This window comes from Calidris pugnax, unplaced genomic scaffold, assembly GCF_001431845.1.
Source record: "Calidris pugnax isolate Ruff unplaced genomic scaffold, ASM143184v1 scaffold52, whole genome shotgun sequence".
Classification (NCBI taxonomy): Eukaryota; Metazoa; Chordata; class Aves; order Charadriiformes; family Scolopacidae; genus Calidris; species Calidris pugnax.
The window spans coordinates 2682147-2695448 of NW_015090811.1; the positions used below are offsets into that span (position 1 = coordinate 2682147).

Consider the following 13302-nt stretch of genomic DNA (forward strand, 5'->3'; position numbering starts at 1 on the left):
GGTAGGCATAAGGGGGGGGAAAAATACTGCTGGCTTGGTAAGGAATGAGGATTTGCAGCTGTGCTTTGGGGTCTTCAGAATTAGTAAGGAACTGTTTTGGGGAATGCTTTAATCCAAGAAAATGAATCACTACATTAGACTTCCTAATTGCTTCTTGTCTATCAGCTTATATGACCTTTAATTTTCTTATGTTTTTTGTTTCTTTTTGGTTTTTTTCATGGAGCACATGAGGCGTGTAGAAGCACCTGTGTGAAAGACCTGGAATAAAGTAGAATCTTAACAGTGAAACTGAAGGGTTTGTAATGGTTCCCACCAAACAACACCCTAAAAGAAGTCTCCACTTGCTATTTTTAAGCTTCTAATGGCATCTGCTGCTTTCTATTTACCTTTTCTGTTTCCTCTTGAATTATTTGGGGATTTTATTGCCTGATACCTGACTAACACGGTCTTGCAGGTAATTGGGGTGAGAATTAAAGCAATATGGGAACGGTTGATAATTTTAGTTCATGCTGCTAAAATGACAATGTATTTAGAATGGCCAATAAAAAAGAACGTGTCAGAAACAACCAGCAGCAAAGCTGTTTAAACTTGCACATTTAGTGGACGTGTAACGACTCAGGCCTGCTAATAGTTAAAAATTTGATGGTGCTGTGTGGCTGCTTCCAAAATTGCGGAATAGCCTGGAAAAACTCTATATATAAAATATGTAGAGAATACGAGTCTTTATTTAGAAAACCACTTAGCCAAAAAACTCTTAAGAGACAACTAGGAATGTATGAGTTTAGAGTGAGGCAAGAGAGAACTGGAGCTGGTGGGTTTGTTTGCATGAATTTCTTCATTGAGGTGGTGATGTCTTTTGTAGCTCATCATTTCATACCTGGTTTGGGGCCGGGGGGAGGTGTGCGATGGGGGCTGGTGTCCTTATTTTGGGTGTTTGGCTGTGGGAGCAATCCAGGGAGTGGGGCTTTGGGAGCCCTGTATGTTCCTGGAGCCAAAATACTGGTGGTTTTTCCTTAGGGACTGGGTTTTTCTGAAGCAGAGCACTGGGAGCAGGGATAGGAGCTCTCTGCCCGAAGGTCCAGTTGCTCTGAATCCAACTTTTTGAGAGGCAATTGCAGGGCCTGTTTTAATGCATAGAAGAATTTGATCTGCACGATGGCATTTGTGACAGGGAAGTGGAAGATAGACCTTAAAGATCATCCAGTTCCCACCCCCTGCCCTGGGCAGGGACACCTCTCACCAGACCAGGTTGCTCAAAGCCCCATCCAGCCTGGCCTTGAACCCCTCCAGGGATGGGGCAGCCACAGCTTCTCTGGGCAACCTGGGCCAGGGTCTCACCACCCTCACAGGAAAGAATTTCTTCCTGAGATCTCATCTAAATCAACCCTCTTTCAGTTTTAAAACAATTCCCCCTCATCCTATGGCTCCAATCCTTGATCAAGAGTCCCTCCCCATCTTTCTGAAGGCCCCCTTCAGGTACTGGAAGGGGCTGTAAGGTCTTCCTGGAGCCTTTTCTTCTCCAGTTAACAACATACTTTTTCATGATAATATACGCTAATTGCATGTATCACACCCATGACACTTGAGTGAGCTTTTAAAGAAAATTGTGTTGTGTGTCAATAATTTACTCTCTCCTTTTGATATTAATAGAACCAAAGTTTTTCCAGAAAGCTTATTCAGCACTGGTGGAAGAAATGGGGTAGAATTTGGGAATGGGAAGAAATTGCAGGTCCAGCATGTGTTCCTCTGCCACTCTGTGCTCTGTAAAGCACGATAGTGCATTAAAAATATATTAGTACTTCTATTATGCACCCTTATCCCCACATGGCCCTGCAGTGTGACATCAGGACTTCTTTTTAGTGGGGAAATCACACTTTTAGATTGGGGATTTAGGTGTGTTTCTTCTGGCCTTTTCCATCAACAGCAGTGTGCTTTTATGTTGGGAGGTGCACATGTAAATAAAGATTTCTGGTTATGTTGGATGCTGGAAATACATCATTTTAAGGCAAAAAAAACCCCAAAAATAAGGAAAAGGATGGCTTGTAATTGCCTGAAAAGTTAGGAATTACTGCTGTGGTAGGATGGACGCTGTCTTGTACAGGCAGAGGACTTGGAGGTTTGTTGCAGGGATTCTGGTTTAAAATTCCTACTGTAGCTTTTCTGCAGAGCTGTTTTAAAAACTGAATGGGAGAGGGGGAGGGATCAAGGTTGGGGGTTTTTTGTGTTGGGTTATTTATTTTATTTTTTTCCTTATAAAGGAGCCTCGCCACGTAAAAAAGAGCTGTAAGCGGAAATCCTGTCCCATTCATGCTGTCCTTTATGAATTTCAGTCTGAGTCACTTCCTTCTCATGCGCTCGGTGGTTCACTTCTTGGTCGTGTAGTGATTGGGTAGTTTGAGAAGTTTTGTGTGTGCCTGTGAGTACTGTGGGAACATAAGCAGTTTTGAACATTCTTACAATGCTTTCCCCTATTTGCTAATAAAACATCTTTCTTTTTTTTTATTTTTTCCACTCAAATCTGATAAAAACTTTTTTTATTTTTTTTATTTTTAATCCTCATTCAAGTTTGAAGAACCTAAGATAGCCCAAACTAAAACACATCAAATGGGTAAAAGTAGAAAGCGGGGAGATGGATTGTTCTGTGCATCCTGTCCAGGAGCTGGGTGGGTGCTGGGAACTGGGTGCCAGAATAAACAGAGCAGCCTGGGCAGGGAGGCAGTGCTGGGCAGGGGGGGGCACATACATCTTTATGTAAGTGTTCCATAGAGAACATATTTTTTGGTGATTTGAGAAGATTTGGCCCTACTGGGTCATAGAATAGCAGAATGGTTTGGGTTGGAAGGAACCGTAAAGACCATCTCATTCCAACCCCCCTGCCCTGGGCAGGGACACCTCCCACCAGACCAGGTTGCTCCAAGCCCCATCCAGCCTGGCCTTGAACCCCTCCAGGGATGGGGCAGCCACAGCTTCTCTGGGCAACCTGGGCCAGTGTCTCACCACCGTGGGTCAGAGCAGGGGCCCATCTAGCCCAGTGGTCAGTCTTCACCAGTCCTGATGGAGATGCTGCTGGAGGAGAAGCTCCAAGCCCAGCCCCATCCCATGCACCGGTCCCTGCTCCTCCACCACCATCCAGAGCTGCCAGGTGTGATAGAGGGTTGAGTCCTGCCTGGTCCTCTCGGTGCCTACTTGTTGACCTGTTGTCTGTGAACTTACCTCTTTTTTGAAAAGCAGACTTGCTTTTCAGCTTCACGAAGTGATCAACGCTGACTTGGCATCTGCTTTATTTCTCTGAGCAGCTGGTCTCTTGCACATGGAGTTGTCACACATTGCATATGGAGGAGGGAAGAAAAAAAAGATTGGAATTATTTAATAGTTCAAGGAGTTGTAGTCCATATATGGATCACAAACTTTTGTAGGACCATTGTCGTATGTGCACAACCAGCTTAAAAACTCAAAAGATGTTGCTTTCCTGTCATTGAGGGTGTTGTAAATTTGATTTGGTGCACTGAGGCAGCCTTTGGGTTCTCCAAAAGGTGAAAACCATTGCTTTGGATGCTTCATATTCCTGCCTTAATTGCTGATGGCCTTTCTCAGGAGATGTGGCCAGCTCTGTGTGCTCATTTCCTTGAGGTGAACCTATCAGGAACGCATGGAAAATGGGCTTAGCAAGAGAACTTAACTGTGGTGGTTTTAATTTGAGACCATTTAAAAAGTACTGAACTCAGCAAAACAGAAGTTCTGAGATGAAGTGGAGTGGAGTGGTGTGGCTTGGCCTGGGGCTGATGCCAGCAAGTGTCCCCAGGCTGTGGGATACACTCTGGAAGCTCTTGGTCCAGAATGGGTGACAACACGCAGAACAAATAGAGCCGATGCTTTCTTGATACATCCCTATCCTGTTCTCCATCTCTCTTCTTTAGAGCATTTAAATATATTTAGGGAAAGTGGTGTGTGTTCTCTGTTTTCTAATGGCATCAGTTTTTTTTTTTAATCCAGAGCCTGCGGATTAAGGGGAAATTGAGGGAGCTGTGATTCAACATGGACAGGAACCAGGCAAAGTACCTCTGCTTACTCACTCTAGATCCTGTTAATTCTTTTCTATTTTGGTCCTGAATCTGTTTTGCAAGGTTTTGGGGTTCTATATGGATCCTTACCAGTATATCTTATAGATTTAAAAGCTTAGAAGAGCAATTTCATTACTTTGGGCCCATGTGAGCACAGAGACTAAAAAATACTATGGCAATACACATAGCTTTTATGTTCTTTTATCCAGGAACTGATAACTTGGTATGTACGAATGAAGACCTTTGTTATACCAGTGTGGAAACATTCTGTCATAAATGTTTTTTCTGCTGATGTGCAAAATAGCCCCACATAAGTGCAGCTTCCCTGGTTTCCCTAAACATGTTTGCTTCCATAAAATAAGGAGATTTAACAAGATTGTCTCCTGAAGACAACTCGTCAGAACTGACACAGTGATTTTATTGGTTACGTGGAAAAAAAAAAAAACACTCTGAAGTCTAAACCACATCTGTCAGGATATGTGATTTTTAGTATTATACCAAGTAATGAAATGTGAAACGCTATTTACTGGAAGCACAGACGTGTTGAATCTTGTGAGTATAGATCAGCATCGCGTATGAATCTGAATAGTATTACTGTTCCTGCTGCATTTTTTTAATAGTTTCAGCAAATCCTATTTGGCTGAGTTGTTTAGACCTACATCTAATTAGAAATACATATTGTGTGTTGTGTGCGTGCTGATTTCTTTAAGTTTTAATAAGAGAGAGGAAATAGGATGCATTAATTAGGGCACTAGTCTGAACTTGAGAAACCACAGTTAATTTGTGACACCAGGGAATTTCCAGTGTGATGTTCTCGTGCCTCCACCTTATCTCTCTCATCACGACCGAGCTTGTGGTTTTGTTTGTTTTCTATTTGGACATGTGCCTACTTCTTGAAGGTTCTATATCTTTTGTATTTTCCCTAAAATAATAGGCTGTGAAATTGTTTGTCCAGACAGAAAACGAAACGGTTATGACTTTCAGAGAATTCTGATGTTAACGTGCTGAGAATCCACCTTTGTGTCCCAGAGTCAACTACTACCTGGGCCACAGATTCTTCACCAAAGATTCTCTTACCTAATAGTCACATAAAGTAACCCCTTAAGCAAGCTCTTTATAGAATGGTGAATATATTAGAAATATATTGATGTTGTGCAGATTTCAAGCAAAGTATGTTCTCAGGTTTGTGTCAATGTGTGTGCATGCAAGAATTTTTCCAGATGAGGCTAAATTTATGTCTTTTATTCAGCAAAAAGAATTGTTAAGGTGTATATCACTGAGAGAGACGCTGTGTTGAGGGAGAGAAAGAAATGTCCCTTTGCTCTGCCGTCTTGAAAATTGGCTTGTGTCGTGGGGTTTGATGGAGAAAGGTAAAAACTAAGTATCAGGAGTAGACCAGTGGTACTGAAAAGCAAATCCATGCCCTGTGTGAATGTACTCCCTCTCTCAGCTGTCACTTTCCTCACTCCAAACCCAGCCGTGGTTTGCTTTGAGTGGCCTCCAGGTAGTTCCTTCTAGCCCATCTTGACCATCTCTTTCCCAGAAGGCCACCATGTGCGACATAATTCCCAGGAATTTACAGGTCTGTGAAAGTTTGTCTGTGTGTGAGACGTTGGGAACATGGAGGTATTTTCCTACTGTGTGCATACAAAGTTTGCAAGAATCCATGGCAGTCCCACCTTCTTTTTGCTTCGTGCCAGCAGAAGGCTGTTTTGTGCTTCATTAGCAGAGTCCTGCAAACTTGGGGGGGGTTGGGGCAGAGAAAGAAGAGAGGTTCACACTCTATTTTTATGCGCTTATCTTGAAAGGCTAAAGAACCAGCTTCATAACTTAGGCACCAGAAGTTGTTGATAAGAGATCCTCTTCATCAACTAAATGGGAGCACCGCCTCTTAATGTAATTGCACAATATTCTCCCATTTTCCATGTCAGCTGCTTTTGAAGGTGAACATAAATGTGTCAAACTCGGTTTCATCCAGAATTTTTGTGACTGGAAATGCAAACAAAATATCAGGAGACCTGTGGATACTTGTCATCTTCATAAGCTGTTCTGAGAGTTGGTCTCCTGGGCATCTACGGCTCTGAGGTGCAAATGGGGCAGATGGGTGACCAATTCTGGTTCATTTTTCTCATCATGGAAGCTCAGACAAAATAAACTCTATCTGGAGTTTCTTAATCTTCCTGAGTGTGCCAGCTGTCTAGAAACACAGCTCCAAGTCAACCTAGGAAAGTGTAGGGCATAGAGATGGGGAGGGACTCTTTATCAGAGAGTGGAGTGATAGGATGAGGGGGAACTGAGGGGGAACAGTTTTAAACTGAAAGATTTGATATTTGGAAGAAATTCTTTGTTCTGAGAGTGGAGAGACACTGGCCCAGGTTGCCCAGAGAAGCTGTGGCTGCCCCATCCCTGGAGGGGTTCAAGGCCAGGTTGGATGGGGCTTGGAGCAACCTGGTCTGGTGGGAGGTGTCCCTGCCCAGGGCAGAGGGTGGAACTGAATGATCTTGAAGGTCCCTTCCAACCCAAACAATTCTATGATTCTATACCGAGTAAAGAGTGGGGAAATTTGGGTCCAGGGCTCTCATTTGACCTTACTGGTGACTTAAAAACCCTTTTTGACGGTGGCTGGTATTTTTCCCCGAGGCTGTTTTTCCACAATCCTGATCAAGCCCCATAGACTCTTATATTCTTGTTCTCATCTGCTTTCATCCCTCCCTTGTCTCATCTTCCCAGCGGGACCTCCTTGGCGGGGGGAGCTGGATAAGCTATCTGCTCCAAGATTTATCAGGAAGTCGGTGCTGAATGACGTAAGGCACAACCTCTTCCCCCCCGAGGATCTTCATATTATCTCAAGAATTTGCCGCTTCTGCTACAACTGACAGTTAAATCCAGAAGACTGAAATCTGAGGCTTTTTCTTAGGAGTTTACGTAATTTATAGATATCCAACCAACAGAAAAAAAAAAGAAACCAACATATCAAGTACACTTTCATCCTGCTTAAAAGCTCAGTGGCTAAATCCCCGCGCTGGGGAGAAGAGTTACACAAAGGTCTCAGAGCTTCAGAGCAAGATAAACAGTGAGAGGAGATAAGGTGGACCACCGACAACGGAAGGGAACCGTGTTTCCCTTATTCGGCAATATCTGGGACACCGAGCCAGAAGGGAGAGGGTATTTATAGGGAAGAGGTAGAACATTTCCTCCCTCTGGAGTGTAAAAAAGAAACCACCTTTAAGTCTAAAAATTTAATGAGCAACCCTTATTTTGTATACCCAGATGTTCTGAACAATGTCCGTCTGTATATTCAGCCGGATTTGCAAAGGCGGTGAAATGAAAAATCACATCCCACTGAAGTTAATGGGGTTTGTTTGTCTGACTCTCTGAGGCTGGGCAACAAAACCCATCCCTTACTTTTCCTTTTCTGAGGAAGGCTGCGATTTGATTTCAAAAGTTTTCGTGACCTTCAGTATATTTTCTTTTTTTGGGGGGGGCTTTATTTTTAGGGTGATGCTTTGAGCATTGCAATTAACAGAATGGACAGTCGTTCTTCTAAAATGGACGTTTTGGTTTTCTCCAGGGTTTGTTAGTAAAGATTTTGTGCTGAAGCTTGAGTTTGGTTTTCTGGGGTTTTTTGTTGGTTTTTTTTTTTCTGTAAGAAGCTGTGCTTAGAAGCAGCTGCTTTGATTTACTGTGATTCATGTGACTTCTGCCTGAATTTCATCTCGGCAATGAAATCCAGATCGAGTTGAAATTCCTGTAGCTTTGTTGAAGCCTTCCCAGCGAGCTGTAATCAGGTGGATATTTCTCTGAAATATTTTAAATATTTGGGAGAGATTTTCAGTGGTGGAAGTGGTTGTGCAAGTACCCAAGATTGTATTTTGCCCTCGTCCCATACAGGACTGCTGATGGCACCGGAAGGTCTCCCAGCTCACTACGGGTTAATTGGTACAGATTTTATACATCAGGTTTCTTTAACATTCTTGAGTGCACTCTTCGTATCACAGGCCTGGGAGGGCACCGATAGCATCATGTCAACCTTTTTTACCTCTTACATTGTAGGAATTTAGCACCTGGTCTTTATGAAACATTCTCTTTAATAGAATTCTAGCTCACTCAATCATCGTTCATCATTCAGGCTTGATGGCAAAACTGTTTAGGCTGGGATTAGTGGAGTAAGTTGATTGTCACCTGTCACGAGGAAGATGATTTATTGCTGTTCTGCTGTCAATCTCTAGGTGTTTGGGTTGATTTAGAGAAGGGTTGGAGCTTTTCATCTCCCCATCCTTGAGCTGTAGTGCCTGGGCTGAGTGGAAAGAAAAAAGTGCTTGTTCTTTTCCTGGGTTACTGCGATCTCCCCAGCGCTCGTTGCAATCTGATTATCTAATACTTTTCATCTGGAAAAAGAGGTCAATAATTTATGTTGGTAACAGAAAAGCCAGACTGGGGTTCATTCAAAAAATATCATGATTCTGCAGCCATTTCCTAGGTTGACAGTGAAAAATCCCAGTGCAGGTTCCATGAAAAATCTTTGTATTTCAAGCATTAGAATTTGGAGCGATTTTTAAATATTTTTTTTTCTTTTCTTAAGAATAGACTTTTTGTGTGGAATCTAACCTCTTGAAAAAAAACCACGCAGGTTAACAGTAGTAGTGCCTAGAAATAAAATGTGTCCTTAAATGAAAATCTTCAGACAAAATCAAGAACAGTGAAAAGATGACACATTTTCTGTATTTGCCCTGCTTTAGAGAAGGTTTTCCCTGCTTACCTTCTCGTGAAGGGTGAATAGTTCACTCTGACTCCGTTCCTGAGAGCAAAATAGAGGATATTGCTAACACCTAGAGTCTCCAAACACTTTTCATTTGCCCGTGGTGAAACCTACAGAGGACTTTTCTCCATTAATTTCTTTTTTGATTCAAGTGGTGCTGAGGAGTTGGGGCTGAGGGCAAAATTTGGGTTATGGTGGTTGAAGTTTCTTAGGCTATACCAGGCATCCTTCTGCCTTCGCACTGGGGCAGGGCTCCTCTGCCTTCAGATTCTTGTAGCAAATTCAGTGGCTTTTCAAAGGTCCGTTGCCAAGGAGGTTGTTAATTTTGGCTGAGGAGCCCGTTTAATCCCGACCGAGTTTGGAGCTCCCCTGGAGTCTGTTTTGGCTGGGCTGGTCTGATTGTTTTCCTCTGCAAATATGCAGTTTTGCAGGTTATTTTGCTCGGGTGCTTTTTTTTGTTGTTGTTTGTTTGATCAATAAAATAGTATTATTGTGTTCAATGGGCAGACTATCAAAGGCTTTTATTGGCCATTTTTCATATGGTCATGTTTTTGAAGTTCAAGAGAAAGTAAGTTTTATTTTGGGTTCAATACTGATGCCATTGTCCCCCTACGTTGGGGATAGTGTTTCAGAGAAAAAAGACTTCTTGACGGGCGTGGGGCAGCAGTCAGAGGATTTAAAACCCTGGACTGGTGGCACTGGAGGCTTGTCAAAATCTGTGTTTGATAGGATTTGTGCTTTCCACCTCGAATTTAGAGGGTGTGGGCATCACCTCTGCCACGGGAGGTCCTGCTGGCTGTCTCAGCAGGGAGACCGGAGGGTGACAGAGATGTGCCCGTGCTGTCGGCTGCTTCTCAAGCTGGTGGTGAGATGCAGCGGGGCCATCTGTGACCCTCTTGAGAAGAGCAGACAGTCATTTTTTGGTGCTGTCAAACCAGTGCTTTTCATCCGTGTGAGGAGAAGAAATCATGAGAGTCAGTTGCTGTGATTGAAGGGGACCTTTTCTTTCTGAGAGGAAATCTTGCCCTGTGTAAATTCCAGATAACGTCATTTCACAGCTGGCATCAGGCGTCCTTTTTGAGTTGCTATCGAGGCCTTTCACACGTTAGGAAGCGTGAGTATCTTGGTTGCACAGTTGTCCCCTCCCCTTCTCCTCCTCCCTTGAGCTGGAGAAACCTGGAGGGCTTTTATGGCCAGGTCACTGTGGCAGCCCCGGGTCACGATACCGGTCAGGTGGTGATCTATAAATGAAAGGAAGACTTGCGTCTTGTTAGTCTGGAGAAGAGAAGAGTGAGGGGGGGATCTGATCAACACCTATAAATCCTTAAAGGGAGGGTGTCAAGAGGATGTCAAGTCTTTTTCCAGTGGTGCCCAGTGGTAGGACAAGAGCTAACGAGCACAAATGTGAACATAAGAAGTTCCATCTAAACATGAGGAGGAACTTCTGCACTTTGAGGGTGGCAGAGCCTTGGAATGGGCTCGCCAGGCCGGTGGTGGAGTCTCCATCTCTGGAGACATTCAAAACCCACCTGGACACATTCCTGTGCAACCTGCTCTGGGTGGACCTGCTCTGGCAGGGGGGTTGGACTAGATGATCTCCAGAGGTCCCTTCCAACCCCATATCATTCTGTGATCTCTGGGATCAAGCTTTAGGTCAAGCTAGAGAAAGTCAAGATTTCTAGCCACAAAGATGCATCCTTTTTAACTGCTGTCACACGCAAAGGGTTGCCAGAACGAGGAGGCATCACCACGTAGGGCATCTCCACCTGCCTCACCCACCTGCGCAAACGGGAGCTTTTTGCCCCTGCCAGCACAGCTGAAGAGAACGCTTTGTAACCGCAGCCTATAGCCTTGAAATGATGCTAATAAAAAATCAAGAGAATTTTAAGTAGTTATTCTTGGTTAGCTCCTTCCGTGTGAATCAGCTGTGCCGTTTCTAAAAGCGGAGTTGACAAAAAGCCGGCGGGGTGGCCGCTGCGAGTCAGCCCTTGTTTATCCACAAATCCTTTGCTGTCTTCTCCATTCCACGGAGCACGTGGGATGATACGATGGGACAGCAAAGGGGAAGCCGCCGAAAATAATAATAATAAAATAATATTTTGACGCTAAAAGTAGAGAGAGAGAGAGCGCACTCCAAGAAGTGGTCCTGTGTGTAAGTGGCAGATCCAGCTTGGGCTTTCTCTGTGTCTATGGGTTGTGTCCCTGTTCAATTTGGTGTTCCTCCAGACCCCACCAGCTGCAGCCATATGTGGTGTGTTCCCTCCCTTATCATCTTTGTGAGATGTTCAAAGCACTTGCTTAGAATGTGAAATGTATGTGATAGAGACGGGGAGGGGGGGGTCACTGTATTTTCCTAAGAAAGCCCTTTTCTGCCTTCTAATGGACCAACTGCGTGCTCACAGTAGGAATTCGCTCAGATCTCTGGCCAGGGAAGCAGGAGTTGTTATTGCTGTCTTCCAGCAGTAGCGGCAAAGAAGCAGAGAAAAACAAACCCAACATGTCACTTGCACTCCGTTTCTCCCTTGCATCCAGCATTTCATTTCCCTTGTAGGTTACTACTGATCTTGTTTTCCTTGCTCCGTCCCAAGGAAAAACACACATCAAAACCAACATTGGGGCACAAGGGAGATCAAATGCACTTACTTCTGATACTCACCCATGCGACAGCAATTATCTTGTGTTAAAGAAGGATGCAGAGACAAAATTTATGATGTGGATCTTGGTATTTTGGAGTATCCTGCCCTGTTGACAGTAGGATATTGAGGCAGTCATGGTTAAACTAGCAGGTTAATAGATATGGACCATGGCCAGGACCATTTTGAATCACGTGATTAAATTCATTCAAGAGGAAATGGGCACAAACTTGAATATATGAAGTTCCACCTAAACATGAGGAGGAACTTCTTCACTTTGAGGAGGCTGCACCGACAGGTGGTGGAGTCTCCATCTCTGGAGACATTCAAAACCCACCTGGACACGTTCCTGTGCAACCTGCTCTGGGTGGACCTGCTTTGGCAGGGGGCTTGGACTAGATGATTTCCAGAGGTCCCTTCCAACCCCATGTGATTCTGTGACACCTAAATGATAGCAGTGTTGAGGCAAACACTTCAGTTACCCTTTGTTTTATGTCCCATTGAGCCAGGATGGCTAGAGATTTATTTATTTATTTATTTTTTCTTATTTGAGATCTGAAAATGTAAGTTTCTGGGGTTTATGCAGGGTTTTTGTTTTGTTTGCCTTCAGTTATTTAGGGAGCGGCTTGATTTTTTGCTACTGGATATGATTTGGTCTTCAAGGTCAAATAGTGAAAGATACATCAATTGAAGCATTTCAGGAGGAGAATTAAGATAGCAACAGTGGGAAGGCTCTTAAAAATGGAAAACTTAGATGAGATGCTCACACACAGCAATTTTTTAAGAATTAAAACATGTTTCAATGACGGGATCTTTTCTTGAAGTTGGATGATGTGGATATCTCTACCTTGGCCACAGGAGCTGCAGCAGTGTTTTATTGCGAGTGTTTTTACTAACTTTCATGTAATTAGCAGGAATTTGAAATAGTTAATACTTAGAAATCTCATCCAGCTATTTGTAGGCCTGATTAATAATTTTTCCCTGGTGTGTTATATTTTAGCATGGGGTGATTGACCCGATTGCATAGAAATACTTATGTCACAAGTTTTTGGTGCTGAAGAGCTCTCAGATTTGCCCCTTGTGGCAGTGGTGCTGTGTGTTCAGGGTGACACTGGATTTGTTCTTCTCAGTATTATATTTGTCAGCCAGCACAGAGAGGTTTGTCCCTCTCTCTGCCCTGCACGGAACTACCTCCCTGGCAAACTGGAAAAATGCATCAAACTGGATTAGGCAGGAATCTGTCCTGGGTCTGACTTTATTCAATATTTTCATTAAGGAGTTTGAAGGATGGAATAAGGATTGATTCTTATTAAATTACAGTCCATATCAGGCTCTCACAGGGTTGAGAGTGGGTTAAGGAGGAGGGAGGGAGGAAGGACACGACAGGAGGAGAACTTAAATGGCCTTGAAAGAAAAACAGTTTGATCAAGACAAGAGCAAAGTATTACATTTTAGCCAGAATTTCTCAAACCTGTAGTTTTTAAACTGTCTAATAGTTCTGCACAGTAGTTCTGGGAGATACAGTAGACTACAAAAACAGAGAGTCAGGTTTGTCTGTATAGACAAAGAGAAGAAGAAACCTCAAAGCAAGCTCTGGATATGGGTTTGGTGCTCCTTCCTTGGTGCTGCTGGGGCTGGGCTGGAGCTGCTACCGCATCTTCAGAAGGATGGAGACCAACTTAAAAAAACATTCCAGAGCAGAGCAGTAAGCGGAATCTGTGATCTGGTAAATACAGGCTATGAAAGAAATGAGCTTGCTTTGCTTAAAGAGGGGAAAAATGCCTTCAAGTGTGTGAAAGGTTGTGGCAAAGAGAGTGGTGATGAAATCATCCGCAGTGGGTGTGCTGGG

General features: G+C 43.6%; 1 protein-coding gene across 1 annotated transcript in view; it reads left to right on the top strand.

The window, feature by feature from the left end:
* The window catches only part of FNDC3B (fibronectin type III domain containing 3B), a 178835-nt gene that overhangs the window by 78655 nt on the left and 86878 nt on the right, over nt 1-13302 (top strand). The window lies entirely within an intron of this gene.